This window comes from Loxodonta africana, chromosome 15 (genome assembly GCF_030014295.1).
Source record: "Loxodonta africana isolate mLoxAfr1 chromosome 15, mLoxAfr1.hap2, whole genome shotgun sequence".
Taxonomy (NCBI): domain Eukaryota; kingdom Metazoa; phylum Chordata; class Mammalia; order Proboscidea; family Elephantidae; genus Loxodonta; species Loxodonta africana.
The window spans coordinates 58,768,319-58,784,369 of NC_087356.1; positions in this window are offsets into that span (position 1 = coordinate 58,768,319).

Consider the following 16,051-nt stretch of genomic DNA (forward strand, 5'->3'; position numbering starts at 1 on the left):
AGGGGTTTCTTCCAACCTACGGAATCCATGAAGCTTAGGTTTTTAGGAGGATCAAAAGAATTGGCCTGAGGCCTTAGAAAATTACCTTCTTTAGCCAGGGCTGCCCCTTCAGCTCTAGATAAGCCGAAAAGGCTGTGTGTAGCATTTCAGTGTTATCGTCTTTTATAAGAACTTTATTTATATACATGTTCCCAAAAGTACAGAGTTTGTCATCTGCGTTTTCCAAGGCAAAACCAAATGGAGGCATTTGGAAGACTGAGCTTTGGTTGATATTTAAAGTGGGAAGATAAAAAAAAAAAAAATTTTTTTTTTTTTTAAATTCCATTTCTGAGAAAACGATGATTTAGTTAGAATATTACTAATAAAATAGGTTGACATCTCAAAGAACAAAGTAGAAAATGATCAAAAATATATATATAATTTAGTCCAAATAATGCACCAGAATGAATGCCTTACAATCCCAAACCACTGGATTAAACCAAAAAAAAAAAACAAAAAAAACCCAGTGCCGTCCAGTCGATTCCGACTCAAAGCAACCCTATAGATCAGTGGTTTTCAAAGTGTGGTCCCCAGACCAGCCCACAGCAGCATCACCTGGAAACTTTTCAGAAGTGAAAATTCTCAGCTCCAAGCCCAGAACTACAGAATAAAAAACTCTAGGGGTAAGCGCGGAAAACCTGGTGGCATAGTGGTTAAGTGCTATGGCTGCTAACTAAAGGGTCAGCAGTTCTAATCCGCCAGGCGCTCCTTGGAAACTCTATGGGACAGTTCTACTCTGTCATACAGGGTCGCTATGAGTCAGAATCAACTCGATGACACTGGGTTTGGGTTTGGTTTGGTTTAGGGGCAAGCCCAGTCATTCGTGTTTTAACAAGCCATGCAGATGATCATGATGTATAATAAGTTTGAGAACCGCTGCACTAGATCACCGGTTCTCAATCCGGCATGTTCATTAGGATTATCCGGAAAAGTGCTTAAAAAACGCCAAGGCAGGGCCCATCCCAGGCCAATTAAAACACGACCCATGGGGGTGGACCCAGGCAGCTTGGTAGTTTTTAAAGGTCGCCAGGTGGTTCTAATGTGCAAGCAATGATTGAGAACCCTCTGCTGGATAATTTTAAGTTGTATAGACCTAACTATCAGTTGGAAACCCTGGTGGTATAGCGGTTAAGGGCTATGTCTACTAACCAAAAGGACGGCAGTTGGAATCCACCAGGCGCTCCTTGGAAACTCTGCGGGGCAGTTCTACTCTGTCCTATAGGGTCTCTATGAGTCAGAATTGACTCGACAGCAATGGGTTTGGTTCTTTTGTTTGTTTGTTTTTCAACTATCACTTACTTCTAAGCAAACTTTGACCAGGAATTGGTAGACCACTCATGAACAGGAGCTATGTTATCAAAGGCCTATGCCACCATGGTTGCAAAGCTCACCTGGGCTTTGTGACATAACCTAGCTTAAAATTCCTGAATTCCAGGCTACACCAAACATCATTGTGCGGCTACAATTATTTCAACCATGGTTAAAAATGAGGAGGGAATTAAATTAGCTTGCAATGTTTTTGCATGTTTCTAAAGAACATGTCACCTGTCATTCGGAATGAGATGTGCTTCTCCCTCTCTCAGGATGTGGTATAATGAGGTCTCTCTCTGAGCTCAGAATGCAGAGATGTATTTATGGCACAAAGGGAGATTTATGTGTTTTCTAAAAATCCTGGCAGCCAATAATAGCCTTGACTGACTCTCTAGGGCTCCAAATGCAACTAGATTGTATTTGGATATAAATCTGAATGTGTTGTAATCTTAGCCCTGTTTCCCACCATTAAAGACCAGATGGGGCAATGGGGCTCAGAGGGGGAAAAAGTAGTACAATTATGGATAAAATGAATAAAAATAAAATACTAAGCCAGAGAAGGCCCTTTCAGTGTAAGATGTGAACACTTTTCAGAAATAGCGTGTATAATTCCCCCCTTGGTGGACTATGCTAATGATTTCTGGGATAACAAGGACTCCATACAGCCACAGCTTGGTGGGTAACTTATTTTTTCCCTTAATGCGATAAAAACTTGCAAGGAAAATATATTCAGTAGAGGGTTTGTCCCAGGGTGAGGAGGAGATTCCAAATCTGTTTACCACCTGTCATCTGATGTCTCCTCTCACTTCTATCATTTCATCATTCAGAAGAAGTATTAATAAGAAAATAAAAAGTTGGGAAGCAGAGGAGCACGCTTCATGCTCAGGTCTGTCATGGATGGAATGGCCCTTAGTCCCAGGTCAAGAAGGCTAAGCAGAATGCAAGCGGGACAAAGTTGTGGAATCACTCTGGCTCTGGGGTGCGGCACGCATCCAACAGTTAAATAAGTGCTAACTAACAATAAGAGCTTAAAGAGAGTTGACACAATGCAGTATATGAAAATGCGCTAAATAAGGAATTCAGAGGAGGGATGGGCTTGTGAGTGGAGAGGAGAAAGTGTTGTTTGCACTGCATTCTAGAAGATGCCAGAAATGCCCAATCCAACAAGGCCTAGTCTCCACTCTAGGCCTGAGCATCCTTTCAAATAATGTGTTTTCAAACTAAGCATCCTTCTGGACTGCTCGGTATTGAAAAATTGCCTTTATTGCCCAACAGCTGAAAGCAGCTGCAGATTCAAGACCATACACAGAAGAAGGATGTCGGCAGAGGACCAAGTCTGTGGACGTTGGGAGACAGACACCTAAGGAGAATTATAGTGCCTGTTTTTAGCAGAGGATGGCAGGCTGACACTGCCACAAATTCCTATCCTCCTGAATGGCGACCTATATTAGTTTTGGCCACTGCCATGTGAGGACTTGCTTAAACAAACAAACAAAAAAAAGTGTCCTGTAGAGCAGAACGAAGAGTAACACAAATGCCCTAAAGACATTTTTTTCCAACTAAATTAGGTGTATTTATTTTTCAACATGGGGGTCAGAATCGAAAAGCTAACAGGCTCCAGAGGGACAGTGCATGCTAATTCCACTCGTGGTAAAGGTCCTTTAAAAAGCTTCTCCTGCCTGAAGCACTGATGAGTCTGGGAGTCACCAGGCACGAGATATGCTGTGCACGCTCCCCTTGGAACCCATTAGACAGCCTATCGATAGATGGGCGCTGCATAGCCATGCAGGTACATTAGCCATTCAAAAGTTTTAAAAAATTACTAAGCAATTACACAGATTTTCCAGCTCCGACCCCAAGGCTAAGAGCAGCCCATTTGCAATCAAGTACAGTAGGTTAGTGTGGCACAAAGAGAGTTAAACTGTTTGCATTGCGCTCGGCTCCCACAGAAATCACACACAATCGCTATTCACAGCAAATGACAGGGAAGAGTTCCGCTTTATGCTGCACACACTGGGTACCACACTCGGCCACTGTGGATGCAGACCGTAACCACCCCCCAGCCTGCACACACAAAGAACTACAGATGTGTTCTTCTAACTAGCCCTAGAATATGTATGCACATAAACACTATCTTCAGGTACTTATAAGAAAGCATAGACATGTACCGTTAGAAGCAAGCTTCGTTTGCGCACTTCTCATTTTATAGATCAGGAAACTGAGATATTTCCATGTATTTCCGAAACATAAGCATGCATGTGTTCACACACATCTGCACACATGCACACACTAGAGTGACCCACTGTCCCATCTGCCTGGGATTGTCCCAGTTTTACTACTGAAAGTCCCGTGTGCCAGGAAACCCCTTAACCCCTGATAAATCAGGACTGTGGTTACCCTAATACATACACTTCCATGATGAAACCCATTTGATCAACAAAAGATAAACTAGCTGGGTATTGTTAGAGCTTCTTCCAAAGACGTGTTATGCCAGCCCAGTTCTATTCATGGGAAACCTAACCCAGTTACTCAGGCTGGCTTCCTTTTGGAGCCAAAAGCACAAAGCGTAGATGCTATCTGGATTGCTACCTGTTCGTGCATAAATCATAGCATCCTGACCTTTTCTTTTATAGCATTCATCACAGTTGTAGTTAACTCTTTGCACAATGACTTCTTTGCTGTCTGCCACTTGCTGTTGTAAGCTTTACGAGGGCAAGGTTGTGACTCCAAATCTAGTTCACTATTTTATGCCTAACACCCGAAACAATGCCTGACCGCGATAGGCATTCCATAAATATTTCTTGAATTGAACAAACAAATGAAGAAGTCTGTGGAACACGGTAGAATGCTATGGGGAGTGGTTAAACAGAGCCAGCCCAGTGAAGCATTTCCTTGCTCTACAAATAAGGAACTCAGAGAATACGTAGTAACTTCTCCACAGACAAAAACTGAGCCCATCCCAACCTGCAATTCCAATCTCAGTCTTTGTTTACCTTGAATACCACCATTGCTTCTTAGCCCACTGCTGTTGTGTTGATTCCAACTCATAGCGACGCTATAGGACAGAATAGAACTGCCCCATAGAGTTTCCAAGGAGAAAGAGGCTAGTGAATTCGAACTGCCCACAGTTTGGTTAGTGGCCATGCTCTTAACCACTGTGCCACCAAGCCACCATTGCTTCTAACAAGAATAATAACATCCATGGTAAAAGAGTTCAGTGCTTTCTACATGGCAACGAAGTACAGTAATGCGATGGTTAACATCCACGATAAACTCTGTGAATTAGGATGTTATGTGATTCGGACATTGTGCAAACACCAGGTTACATACTTAGCAAAGCTATATGGGATGCCTTTTGTTTCACTTCAAATCGATACTTCTTTGTCTCCTGTTGCCGCTGTCACTAGCACTGGCTTTTCTTCGTTTGGAAACCATGATTCACTTCAAGATAAAAATTTCAGAAGAAAATTAAACAGATAACGCTACAACACTCAAGAGGTGTGCGATACATGAGATTCGATGATGCTGCCTACAAGTCGGAGCATATACTGTTATATGGAAAGTTTTTTATTTGTAAGTAGGGAAAGTTTGCATTAAAATAATGATAGGAATTACAGTACAGTGCATATGTAAGCCAGAAGCATAGGCGTTTATCTTGATTATCATGACTGTAAAGACATGTGTTACAGGTTATATGTACCATACCATACAAAGCAGTGCAATTGCTTTGCATACAAGAGACATAAGATACATGTATGGCATGTGGGAAGATGTTGCGATTGCTATGTCCAGTTACATCTGCCACCTCCCGTTCTCCGATCAGGATTTTTGAACTCTATTATAACCTTATGGGACCACGGAAGTATATGCAGTCAGACATTGCCCTAACAGATATTATGTGGGTGCATGACTATATAAGGTACAGCCCACATCCTGCTTGAGGGCAGAGTCACCATTCTTGTAGCAAAGAATATTTGTGGCAGGGGTGTCACCTCTCCACAGCACTGTCAGTCTCTAGAAGGGTCTAGCTGTACTCCTTTCAAAATGGTTCTGTCCATCAATCTCCCTCATGAAGTACATGGCATGCAAGCCCAAGCCTGACTCTGGTGGTGAGCTCGTCTTGGACAGGGCCTATGCCATGACCAGCATCCCCAAAACCTAGAAGAAGAATGCCCAGCACAGAGCAGGAGCTCAAGGAATGTTTATTTGGGCAGGTGGAAGACAACAATGGGAGGAAGAAAAGAAACAAGTGGCGACAGAGACTACATCTTGCTTACTAGGAGATGGAACGTGGTAAGTGTGCAACAATACAAATGGAGAATACTGGCGATTATTCTACACTCAACCACACCTTCCAGAAGCCCCAGGGGGGAATCCAGTTCCTCTTGACCATCCAGATTGATGGGTGCCCTGTTTCTTTGCATAAATAAAGGAAAACTGCCTGGCCCCTTTGGTTTAGCAAACCAGCTGAAGTCTCCCAGTATATTACAAGTTTCCCATTTGACCCAACCTCTTCCCTTCATCCCCTCTACAAGAAGCCTCAGCATCCAGTGGTAACCTGTCCGCTGTATTTCTCTCCTCGTCTGTTTAATTTTCTCCTGCAAGACCAGCTGCAGCTCAGTTGTATACTATGTCATTTAATAGATTTGCAGATGCATCTTCAGTCAATTTTAATTCTATTTAAAGGACAGTCGATAGAATCATCTCTGGGGCTTTCTGAGAAGAATTCCATATTCTCTACACTGAACAAAGTGGAAGGGAGAAATGTACCTCTCTTTAAATATATAATGAGTTAGCTTTCTAAAGTATTCATTGTCCATCCCACTTTTGCATTTCAACAAGGCTCAGGCTCAAACTTGGAGGATTATTTAGGAAATCCAAATGGCAAAGGAGGCTTGCCTTTATGTGTAGAAAGCTTTGAGCTAACCATTGTGTTTGCCAAAATGGAACTGACGCTCAAAGTTCTTCTCCTTGGGGACTTCTCACCCATGTGCCCTTCTCTTTGTTCATGCTATTCCCTCTACCTGGGATGGCATTCCTCAGCGTTCCATAGGTTGTCATCCCTCCATTCTTCAAAATCCAGCTAAAACTCCACAGCCATCTTGAAGTATCTCTTACTCTCCTCCTTCTGTCTTACTCTCTCCCACACTGGAATGAACTGCCCACAAGCATTACCTTTCTCATGGCGCTTTTGATGCATTTTACCTCATATTTTTATTATTAAATGTGTTTTCTTTGTTTCCTTACCCATCTGAAAGCTCCTTGAGGGTAGGGTTTATATATCTGATGTATTTTAGTATCCTCTTGTATTTGTTAGGCTTTACCGTTATTTGTTTACTGTAACAATGATTTCTGATAAATATCCCCAAAGTTTCACTGACCTACAACAACAATGATTTTTCTCACTCGCTGGCTGACAATCAGCTAGGCAATCGCTCCTGGGGCTGAGTTCAGGTCTGCTCTACAAGTCTTCAATGTGAGGCCCAAGCTGAAGCAGCAGTAGCTGCTATCTGTGGCATGCTGTTCAGGGGAGCAAGAGGTCAGGCCAAAGCATGCCACATGACCACGCCCAAAGTCAAGAGCAAAAAGGTGTACACTTTGTCTCCTCTACCGGAAGGCACTGCAAGTCCACGGATGCAAAGTTCTATTCCATTCGCCACACCCTTAAACCTGCCAGCTTCCCATGGTGCTTGAATGAGGTATCTAGGAAGTCCAGTGGAGGATGCACCTACTGCCAAGGGTTCAAGCATACTGCTCACTGCCTGTCCTTGGCCTGGCACCATTCTGGAAGTTGTTTAAGATTTCAGTACACAAGGAAGTGAGCAAGGCCAAGTAAGTGACTCTTTGTGTGTAAGACCATCTAGCTGTTAGTGTTCTCCCAGCCCAGTGTGTATACACATATGGACAAAAGGGCCTGGAGGAGAAAGTAGAGAGCCATTGCTAAGATCTGGTTAAGATGTTTTAAAAAACCAAACACCAAAACCATTGCCAGTGAGTTGATTCCAACTCCAAGCAACCCTGTAGGGACCCTATAGGACAGAGTAGAACTTCCCCACAGGTAGACGTTTTGAGGCAGAATAATTCATTTCAAGACATTGGCGTTAGTGAGAATATTGCCCTGGTGTTTATTGCCGGAGCTCTGGAGATGAAACCAAGATCTCTGCTACTTAAGTTTCCCATCCTCTCCTGCTATCTTTTCCCACCTGAGGTGCTAATCCTCTGTTAGCTACGATCTGTCTCTGACTCACTACAGTGTCCAAGTACAGATTGTAGGTTTAGGTGATGAATAGCCCACAGGTGTATCTGAAACAGACAAATAACTGTAATCCCAAGTTCTCTGGGACTGTAAAAAATAAAAAGGAGAGAAGGAAAACAGATGCTCTGAGACTGGTTTCTTGCATATGCTTGACTTAAAAAGAAAGTTGCCATCAAGTAGAAATTCCAACTCACGGCAACCCCCCATGTGTCAAAGTAGAACAGGGCTCTTCCACAGGTTTTCCAATGACTGACTTTTCAGAAGTGGATCACCAGGCTTTTCTTCCAAGGTGCCTCTGTGTGGACTGCAATTGCCAATCTTTCAGTTAACAGCTGAGCACTTTAATCGTTTGCACCACTCAGGGATTCCAGATTAGATTTAGCTGGAAAGTGTTCTCCTTAAGTTAACTCATGACTACTGTAGGATAAGTAGGATGGAAGGGAGGTTCACACATATCTGTCCTTTTGTAACAGATAAAAAAGAGGGTCCAGAAGAGACAGGTCATTTGTGGAAGGCCAACAGGGATTCAGTGGTTGAATAAAGTCATAGCAAGATGCTGGCTCCCAAAGGCATTGTCTCCAGATCACACTCTACAAAGTTTTATTTCTAAAGCACTTATATTCTGCTACTGGATTTCATTCCAGTCAGTGTTCAAGTAGGTTTTTAATTGTACAATAAAGTCCATTTGTCTGATGCACGAACCCAGCTTTCTAAATTGTGCATGCTCCCATACACCCTAATCCATGCTGCTCGATGCTCAGTAATTAGCCAAGCCTCCCCCAGTCCTTCGTGCAAACCAGCAGGGATCTACCACCATGCGCTTCTGAGATTTTGATGAGACATGTGGGTGGGTCTTTCTCCCCTCCTCCACACTCATGATGTATGGTCAATTTATTTCACTGAAATTGTATTTTCGATAGTTCTCTGTTTCCAGAGTCGGCATGTCTGCTGTAGCTTATACTTGAGAAGGGGAGTCAGTGACAGGATGGTCTGGCTAGAGACGAACTGGGTAGACATAGAAGTGTTTTCTTGTATGTTATCTTGAATCAGCACAGTGATATTTTGAGCAAAGACAATAACACCAGGGGTGGCCACAGTTCTTAGCTAGGAACAATTATCAAGGGAGCATGGTGTTGCTCAAGCTTTCTATTAAGTCCTAAGATGATGTTATTGGATTAATTAAGGCATATCAAAGCAGAGCCTAGCCCAAGTGGATATTTAAATAGTATACTATGTTCTTTTGTCAGAATGGTTTAAAAAAGTAAAACTGCATAGAAAGCCCAAGTGAACATTTACTTCCCTATTATGCCTTGGAAATGAACTTAGATGGCTCTAATAATAGCATCGCTTTAAAACATCAAGTCGAGAGAACATATTCTCCAGTGTCACCGGTATGGCATATTTGTCTTCTGCTTAATTTGCCCTCACTGTGTATTATTAGGAGTTAACACAGTAGTTTTGTTTAATAACCAGCTTCACCGCCCATGGCTGACTCCAAACTGATCATTCAGGCCTGCTGATAAAAGTCCTAATTCATCCTGGTTAGGGCAATTAGAGGGAAATTGGATAACCGTGCTACTTCTTGCCGAGGTCCATGTGCAGCTATAGCCTATCCCCCAAGAGGTTAAACAAACGCTCACATTGGCTGTAAGTGAAATAGATCCTTTCCCTGGAAGTGAGATAGGACCAAATTAATTTAGACTTCAAGAAGTTTTTAAGTGGGATCTGGAGGTTGGCTCCTTTTCTCCTCCTTGCTCTGTTCCCCTCTCTGCACATGGCCAGGTTAAATGTTCTCAAGCATTAGAAATCAATTATGATTCTCTGCTATAGTGCATATGCCGTTGTGGCACGAGCTACACCTCAGCACTCTGACTTCTGATGCCTTTTCTTCTTGCCCTTGACACTCCAGTGGTAATTTGAAAGTGGAAAACTTCTCAGAGGATTATGACACATCGTGTCTCAGACTGATTGCATTGGCCTGATGGAAATGTAGTCTTCGAGGGCTTTGCTTCTGATTGCATGTGGGGTTTCCTCTGCAGGTGGATTGTTCACCAGGCTGGGAAGGTTCAGGATTGAGGGGTCAGGTTATAATAGGCTGGGGAGATTAAGGATTGGGGGAGAAATGCCAAAATATATGAGATATAGGGAGAAATAATTGCTGATGCCATGGCAGAGTCAGTCTGGGCTCAGAGAACAAAGAAGAAGCAAGTGCCATCAAAGAGCCACGTCATTTTTAATCCCTGGGCTAAAATGAACCTTGTTGCTAATTTTGCTGCGAGCCTTGAGTATGCCACTTAACTTCTAGGTCTCAGTTTTCTCATCTGTGAAATGAGGGCCTTGTGATCACAAAGGTTCCTGCTAACTTGGTGACAGTTAGGTATATGCTTTTTGTTTTAGGTAACACATCAAAAGCCAGCTAGAAAGAAATGGCTAGAAACTTTGTTTCAGCAGTTTGAAGTTTCCAAGGCCAGCGTCTCTGCGGTTCTGCTTGACTTTTTCTCATTTTGTCACTCAGTGGTCACCAAGATGACTGCCGCCTTGCAGGCATGGTATCAATGGTCAACGCAAGAAGAAGGAACAAGCGAAAGACTTTCTCTTCCTGCAGCTTTGTCTTTTTTAAGAAATAGGGCCCCCCCCCGGCCCCGCCCCGCCAGAAGGTTTCTGCCTGCAGCCTATTTCCCCAGAAACTTCACTTAGCTACCCCTGGGTTCAAGAGTAGCTGGAAGATCAAGCGAGTGCTCAGCTCGCCGGAGAAAAGGAAGTAAAGCAGAAGAGCGTTGAGACTGAGTGTTGAGTCACCCTGCAGGCTGTGCCACTGAATTTAAGCTTGCGGTACAGAACCCCACTTCAGCTTCTCTATCACTTTACCTGTCTCAGGCACACAGAGCAAGGAGTTATATGCACTACTGCTCCTCTGTCGGGGAAGTGGTCTATTGTGCAGTCTTCAGGCCCTCACCTAGACCTCCTAAGCAGAATCCTTGGGCTCAGAACGTTCCCTGGTAATGTAGGCTGGGAACTGAGCCTCTTCTTCTGTCCCAGTTTCCTCTTCTTCCTTATCAGGGGAACTCTTTCCCTGTTCTGGGTATACATTTGCCTGCTGCTAAGGCATGTGCATCATATGGCATCTAGCCAACCCACTTTTATGTCTGTCCCTGACGGGATGGAGTAGGGTCCTCTTCTGCAGCAGAGAGGAGTGCATGAAGACCACCATGCTTGTGTTGGCTGCTGAGAGGATTGACCTGTTGGCCATGGAGCCCCGATGCCCAACTACTGAAGCTGACGTTGCTCTGTCTTTTCGCTGTGTGAATGTAGTATTGTTCCATCCGATACCCGTGTGTAAGTCGTATCTTCTGTGGTGACCCTGACCCTAGCTCAACAGTTTAGCACAGCAAGCAGGGTCCGTAGTTTGGCACAGTGAGCAACACTGACATATTCCCTGTTCGCCTTCCCTTCCAGACACGCTGGAGGATGTTACTCCTCTACCACATGCAGCTGGGTGCAGCTGTGTTGCTTGCTCTGCCAATAACATGCATGCAGAAGTGACATGTGGCAGCTCCAGATGAAAGCACTTATGAGCCAGTGTAAAATTCTCCATGTTTTCTCATCTACATCTAGTGATATACCACATGGTGGACCTTCCATCATCCTGGGCCCAGGAGTGAGGGTGGCATGGTGCAGAGCCCTCTGATAACACACAGTGTCATACAGCATGAGTGGGATTTGGGGAGCTGCTTATTATCGTGCTTAATGTGTACAGACTAAAACAAGTGGGAAAGTGAGTATGTACTTATTGTCAAAAATTCTACAACTGTTGTTAGGCCTTCAGTCTAAAGCGTAGCATCTCTAGCTTTTCCTGAGGGTAGTCATTTCATTCGCTCCTTCATTCATTTCTTCCTTACAGTCTTAAGAGCTCCCCAAATGGCCAAATGCTACCCTGGCCATGGAGCCATGATGACAGTGAGGAACCCCTGAGATGAGTGCCTTTTAGAGTTCTTAGACTCGTGTTGTTATGTGAGACCACATGAGGGGCTCCTTTCAACATCTTTTTGTTAAGTTTCTCTCTGGCTCTTCAAAGGGAAGAGAGAATAAGGAAAAGTCCTGGGCTGAGGCATTTGCAATCATTTTTGTACCGTGGCAAAAGCGATAATGATGGCCGTGATGGTTTTGTAACTAAATTCTGTGGGGGTCCATTACCACTGTCATCATCATCACCACCAACACAATGGTCCTCATTATTGTTATTGTTGTTCTGGGCACATTTAACATTTACACAGCACTACCATTGGACTGAGGACCCGAAACATATAATCTCTTACCACTAAACATACGCCTTTAAAAAAGCCTCTGGGATAAGCAAGTCATAGGAACCCCAGGAAAGATGGCTAATCTTCAACTTAAAAGGAAAAAAAGAAGTGTGTGGAGAAAGGGGTGGATTAGGCATTCAGGAAATGCATTCCTTGCTCATTTGTGAACTCCTCTGTGACCCTAAACAGGCTCTTGTCTTTTTACGGTTCCCATTTCTGCAATTTACTATTAGATATTAAGAACATATTGTAGTCTTTTTTTTTTTTTTCTGTATTTTAACAGGCCCAGAGAAACAAACATAGATTTCTAGAAAAACCTACTTTGCGGTCAACTCGCCAAAACCACAGCCTGGGTGGGGAGAGAAACTTCAGAAAGCAACAGTTTCTATAGATCAAATGGGGATCTGAGGCATTAAATATGCTTTTCCTGCCCTGTAGGAGCAATTTGCTTACTTAAAAGGAGAGAATGAATGGACAGATAGGAAGGGCTGAATAACATTAGGCTATTTATTTGCAAATATGTACAACCCTGTGGTGTCTGTGCAGGAAGATATTGGACAGGAAGGAAGCAGCAGGCTGGTCACAGCAGTTCATCAGCCCTGAACCTCTCATTTCTGGTTACAAACACACCTGCCTTCAGACACATTAACACTTCACGTCATTGCCCACATGACTTGGTATTAGTCGGAGCTTTTCCTGCGAACTTGTCTTACCTCTGGTCCAACGCCGACTCAGAGGCCCCCTGACTATTCTGATGAGCAGTGGACCTCTTCCCAGTTTTTATATCAGGGGACATTTCTGTGGGCAAACAAAGCACAGGGGTGGCTCCATCCCACACGACCTTCAAGTGTCACTTGGAGGTCAGTTTCCCCTTGTAAGGAAATGTTGGTGTAATGACTTCCTATATGCATCTCTTTTTTTGCCTCTTTTCCTTTTTCTCTTAATAAATATTAGCTAAGCTATAGACTTCATTCAGATTTCATACATTTTTCCATTGACATCCTTTTTCTGTTCCAAGATACCACATTGCAATTAGTCATCATGTCTCCTTAGTCTCCTCCAATCTGTGACAGTTTCTCGGTTGCCCCTTACATTTCATGACCTTGACATTGTTGAGGAGTGGGCCGGTACTCTGTAGAATACCCTTCAATTTGAAATTTGTCTGATGTTTTTCTCATGATTAGACTGGTGTTACAAGTTTTTAGAGTGAATATCACAGAAGTACAGTGGTCTTCTGATCACATGTCAAGGGATAAAAGTAATTAACATAATTTATCATTGACGTTAAATTTGACCACTTGGCTAAGGTATTGTTTTCCAGGTTGATCCACCATAAATTTACAATATTCCTTTTCCATACTATGTTCTTTCAAAGAGAGTCACTAGGTGCAGGCCACGTTCAAAAGGAAGAGAATTAAGCTCCACCTCTTGGAGGAGGTAACAATATATACTATTCAGCATTCTTCTGTGAGAAAGATTTATTCCTTCTCCCTTGTTTATTTATTTCTTTAATCATTTATTTCTATCAGTACAGGTTTTTTGTTTGTTTCTTTTTTAGACTTTGAGCTCTAATTCAGTACTATGCATTATGGGATGAATTGCGTCTCCCCAAAATATGTTTTAAATCTTAACCTCCAGGCCTGTGCTTATAATCCCATTTGGATTGGTTGTCTTTGTTAGGTTAATGAGGCAGGATGAGTGTAGGGTGTATCTTGAGTCAACCTTTTTTGAGACATAAAAGAAATTATACAGACAAGCAGAGCAGAGTTGGGGGAAGACAGATGCCAAGTCACACGAAGATAGCCCAGAAGCAGAAGCTCAGAAGAGACAAGGACCTTCCCCAGAATTGACAGAGACAGAAAGCCTTCCTCTAGAGCCAGCACCCTGAGTTCAAACTTCTAGCATCCTAAACTGTGAGAAAATAAATTACTGTTTGTTAAAGGCACCCACTTGTGGTATTTGTTATATAAGACAATTTTTTTTTTTTTTTTTTTTTACTCAGAGTGTTCTGGCTTTGTTTATTAGGAACTCTTTCAGGTTAATTCCTGTGTCCTTTGGTGTCTTAGTCATTCAGTGCTGCCATAACAGAAATACCACAAGTAGATGGCTTTAACAAAGTCCAAATTCAAGGTGTCAGCTCCCAGGGAAATCTTTCTTTCTCTGTCGGCTCTGGAAAAAGGTCCTTGTCCTCAGTCTTACCACAATCGAGGAGCTTTTCAGTCACAGGGACCACAGGTCCAAACAATGTACTCTGCTCCTGGTGCTGCTTTCTTGGTGGTATGAGTTCCCCAACTCTGTGCTTGCTTCCTTTTCCTTTTATCCCTTGAGACCACACCCCAGGGAAACTCTCTTTACCTTGGATCAGGGAGATGGCCTGAGTAAGGGTGGTGTTACAATCCTATCTTAATCCTCTCAACATGCAATTACAATTACAAAATAGAGGACAACCACACAATGCCGAGAATCATGGCCTAACCAAGTTGACACGCATTTTTGGGTGGACACAATTCAATCCATGACATTTGGATATGCTTCTCTCTCTCTCTGTGCCTCTTTCCTTCCCACTCTTTTCTTTTCCTCTCTTCTTCCCTTTTTTAAAATTTTTTTAGCACATCTTTGCTTTCTAGCACTAAAAAAAAAAAAAAAAAAATGCTCCAGACTCGTCTTATATATTTCCTACCCCAGCCCTAGAATTACACATTCCTCCAAGGAGCTCTGGCTCCTTTTATTGGACAATGAATGGTATTAGAAACCAAGGTCTGAGTAGTAGGTGTGCTCCTTGCCACTGGGGTGTCAGTGCTTCTAGGCCTTCTCAGGGAACTGAGCTAGGAACAATATGTATGCATACTGACCCATTTATAACACAACTATAACAACCTCTATACCTATGTATCTGTGAATCTGTCTATATCAACATGAATTTATACCAATGTCTCTAGCATAAATCCAGCACCACAGGGTTCATCCTCGCCACCTTTTACCCTTTCCTTATTGGTAACTTCTTTCTCAGGCAGTGAGAAATCTGACTTCCATTATCTAAAATCTGTTTATTTATATGTTTGACACTTACCTTAAGTCTCCCTGAAATTTAAGTCTAAATTGGGTTCCTCTGCTATACTCTCTCATCACACCATTCATATTTCATCCATGGTATTGGTCACTAAGTGACCATCTAATGTCTGCTTCCCCTTCTAGACTGAACATAACCCCAATGGCAGGACCATGTGGACTTGTTCACTGAATTTTCTCCAGTGCTTCATGCTGTGCAGCTATTTACTGAATGAATGAAAGAGGGAAGTAAAAAGACTAACTAAAGTGATAGTTGCTTCTACAAAAGTCCCTCTATCCAGACCTCATGTATATTACTGTGCCCATCACATAAATGGAAGTTTTTCCCTGACTATCCAATTTAAAATTGTCCCCCAGCACTCAATCATGCCACCCTGTTTTATAATCTTGATAGCAGTTACCACTATCTACTATTATCTCGTTTTTGTCTCCCCTACTAGACAGTAAACTCCATGAGGCAGAGATCTTGTCTGTCTTATCTAACACTGTATTCCTTGAACAGTACCTGATCCAAAGCAGATGATTGAAAAAAAAAAAAAAGTACAATTATGAAGCTGCATATTAGCAGTCAGTGGGAATGTTATCAAGATTATTGGTTTTCTTGCATTATATCAATACAGACATGAAATGAATGTAATATTCACTTTTTTTTTTTTTTTGCTGTGCTTTTGTGACCTTACCATAAGAGTGGAAACAGCAGCCCTAAATGAAAAAATAAAAATAAAGAAAACTAATTAGATTCCTAGGTAGACAAAGTTAGGTTTATGTAAGAAAACAAATTTTGCACCTGATGACAGGGATGCAAGATACATGAAACAAATTCTAACAGCATTAAAAAGTGAGATAGATAGCTCCACAATAATAGTAGGAGATTTCAACACACCACTTTCAGTGAAGGACAGAACATCCACAAAGAAGCTCAACAAAGATAAGGAAGATCTAAATTCCACAATCAACCAACTTGATCTCATAGACATATACAGAACACTCCACCCAACAGCAGCCAAGTATACTTTCTTTTCCAATGCACGTGGAACATTCTCTAGAATAGACCACATATTAGTCATAAAGC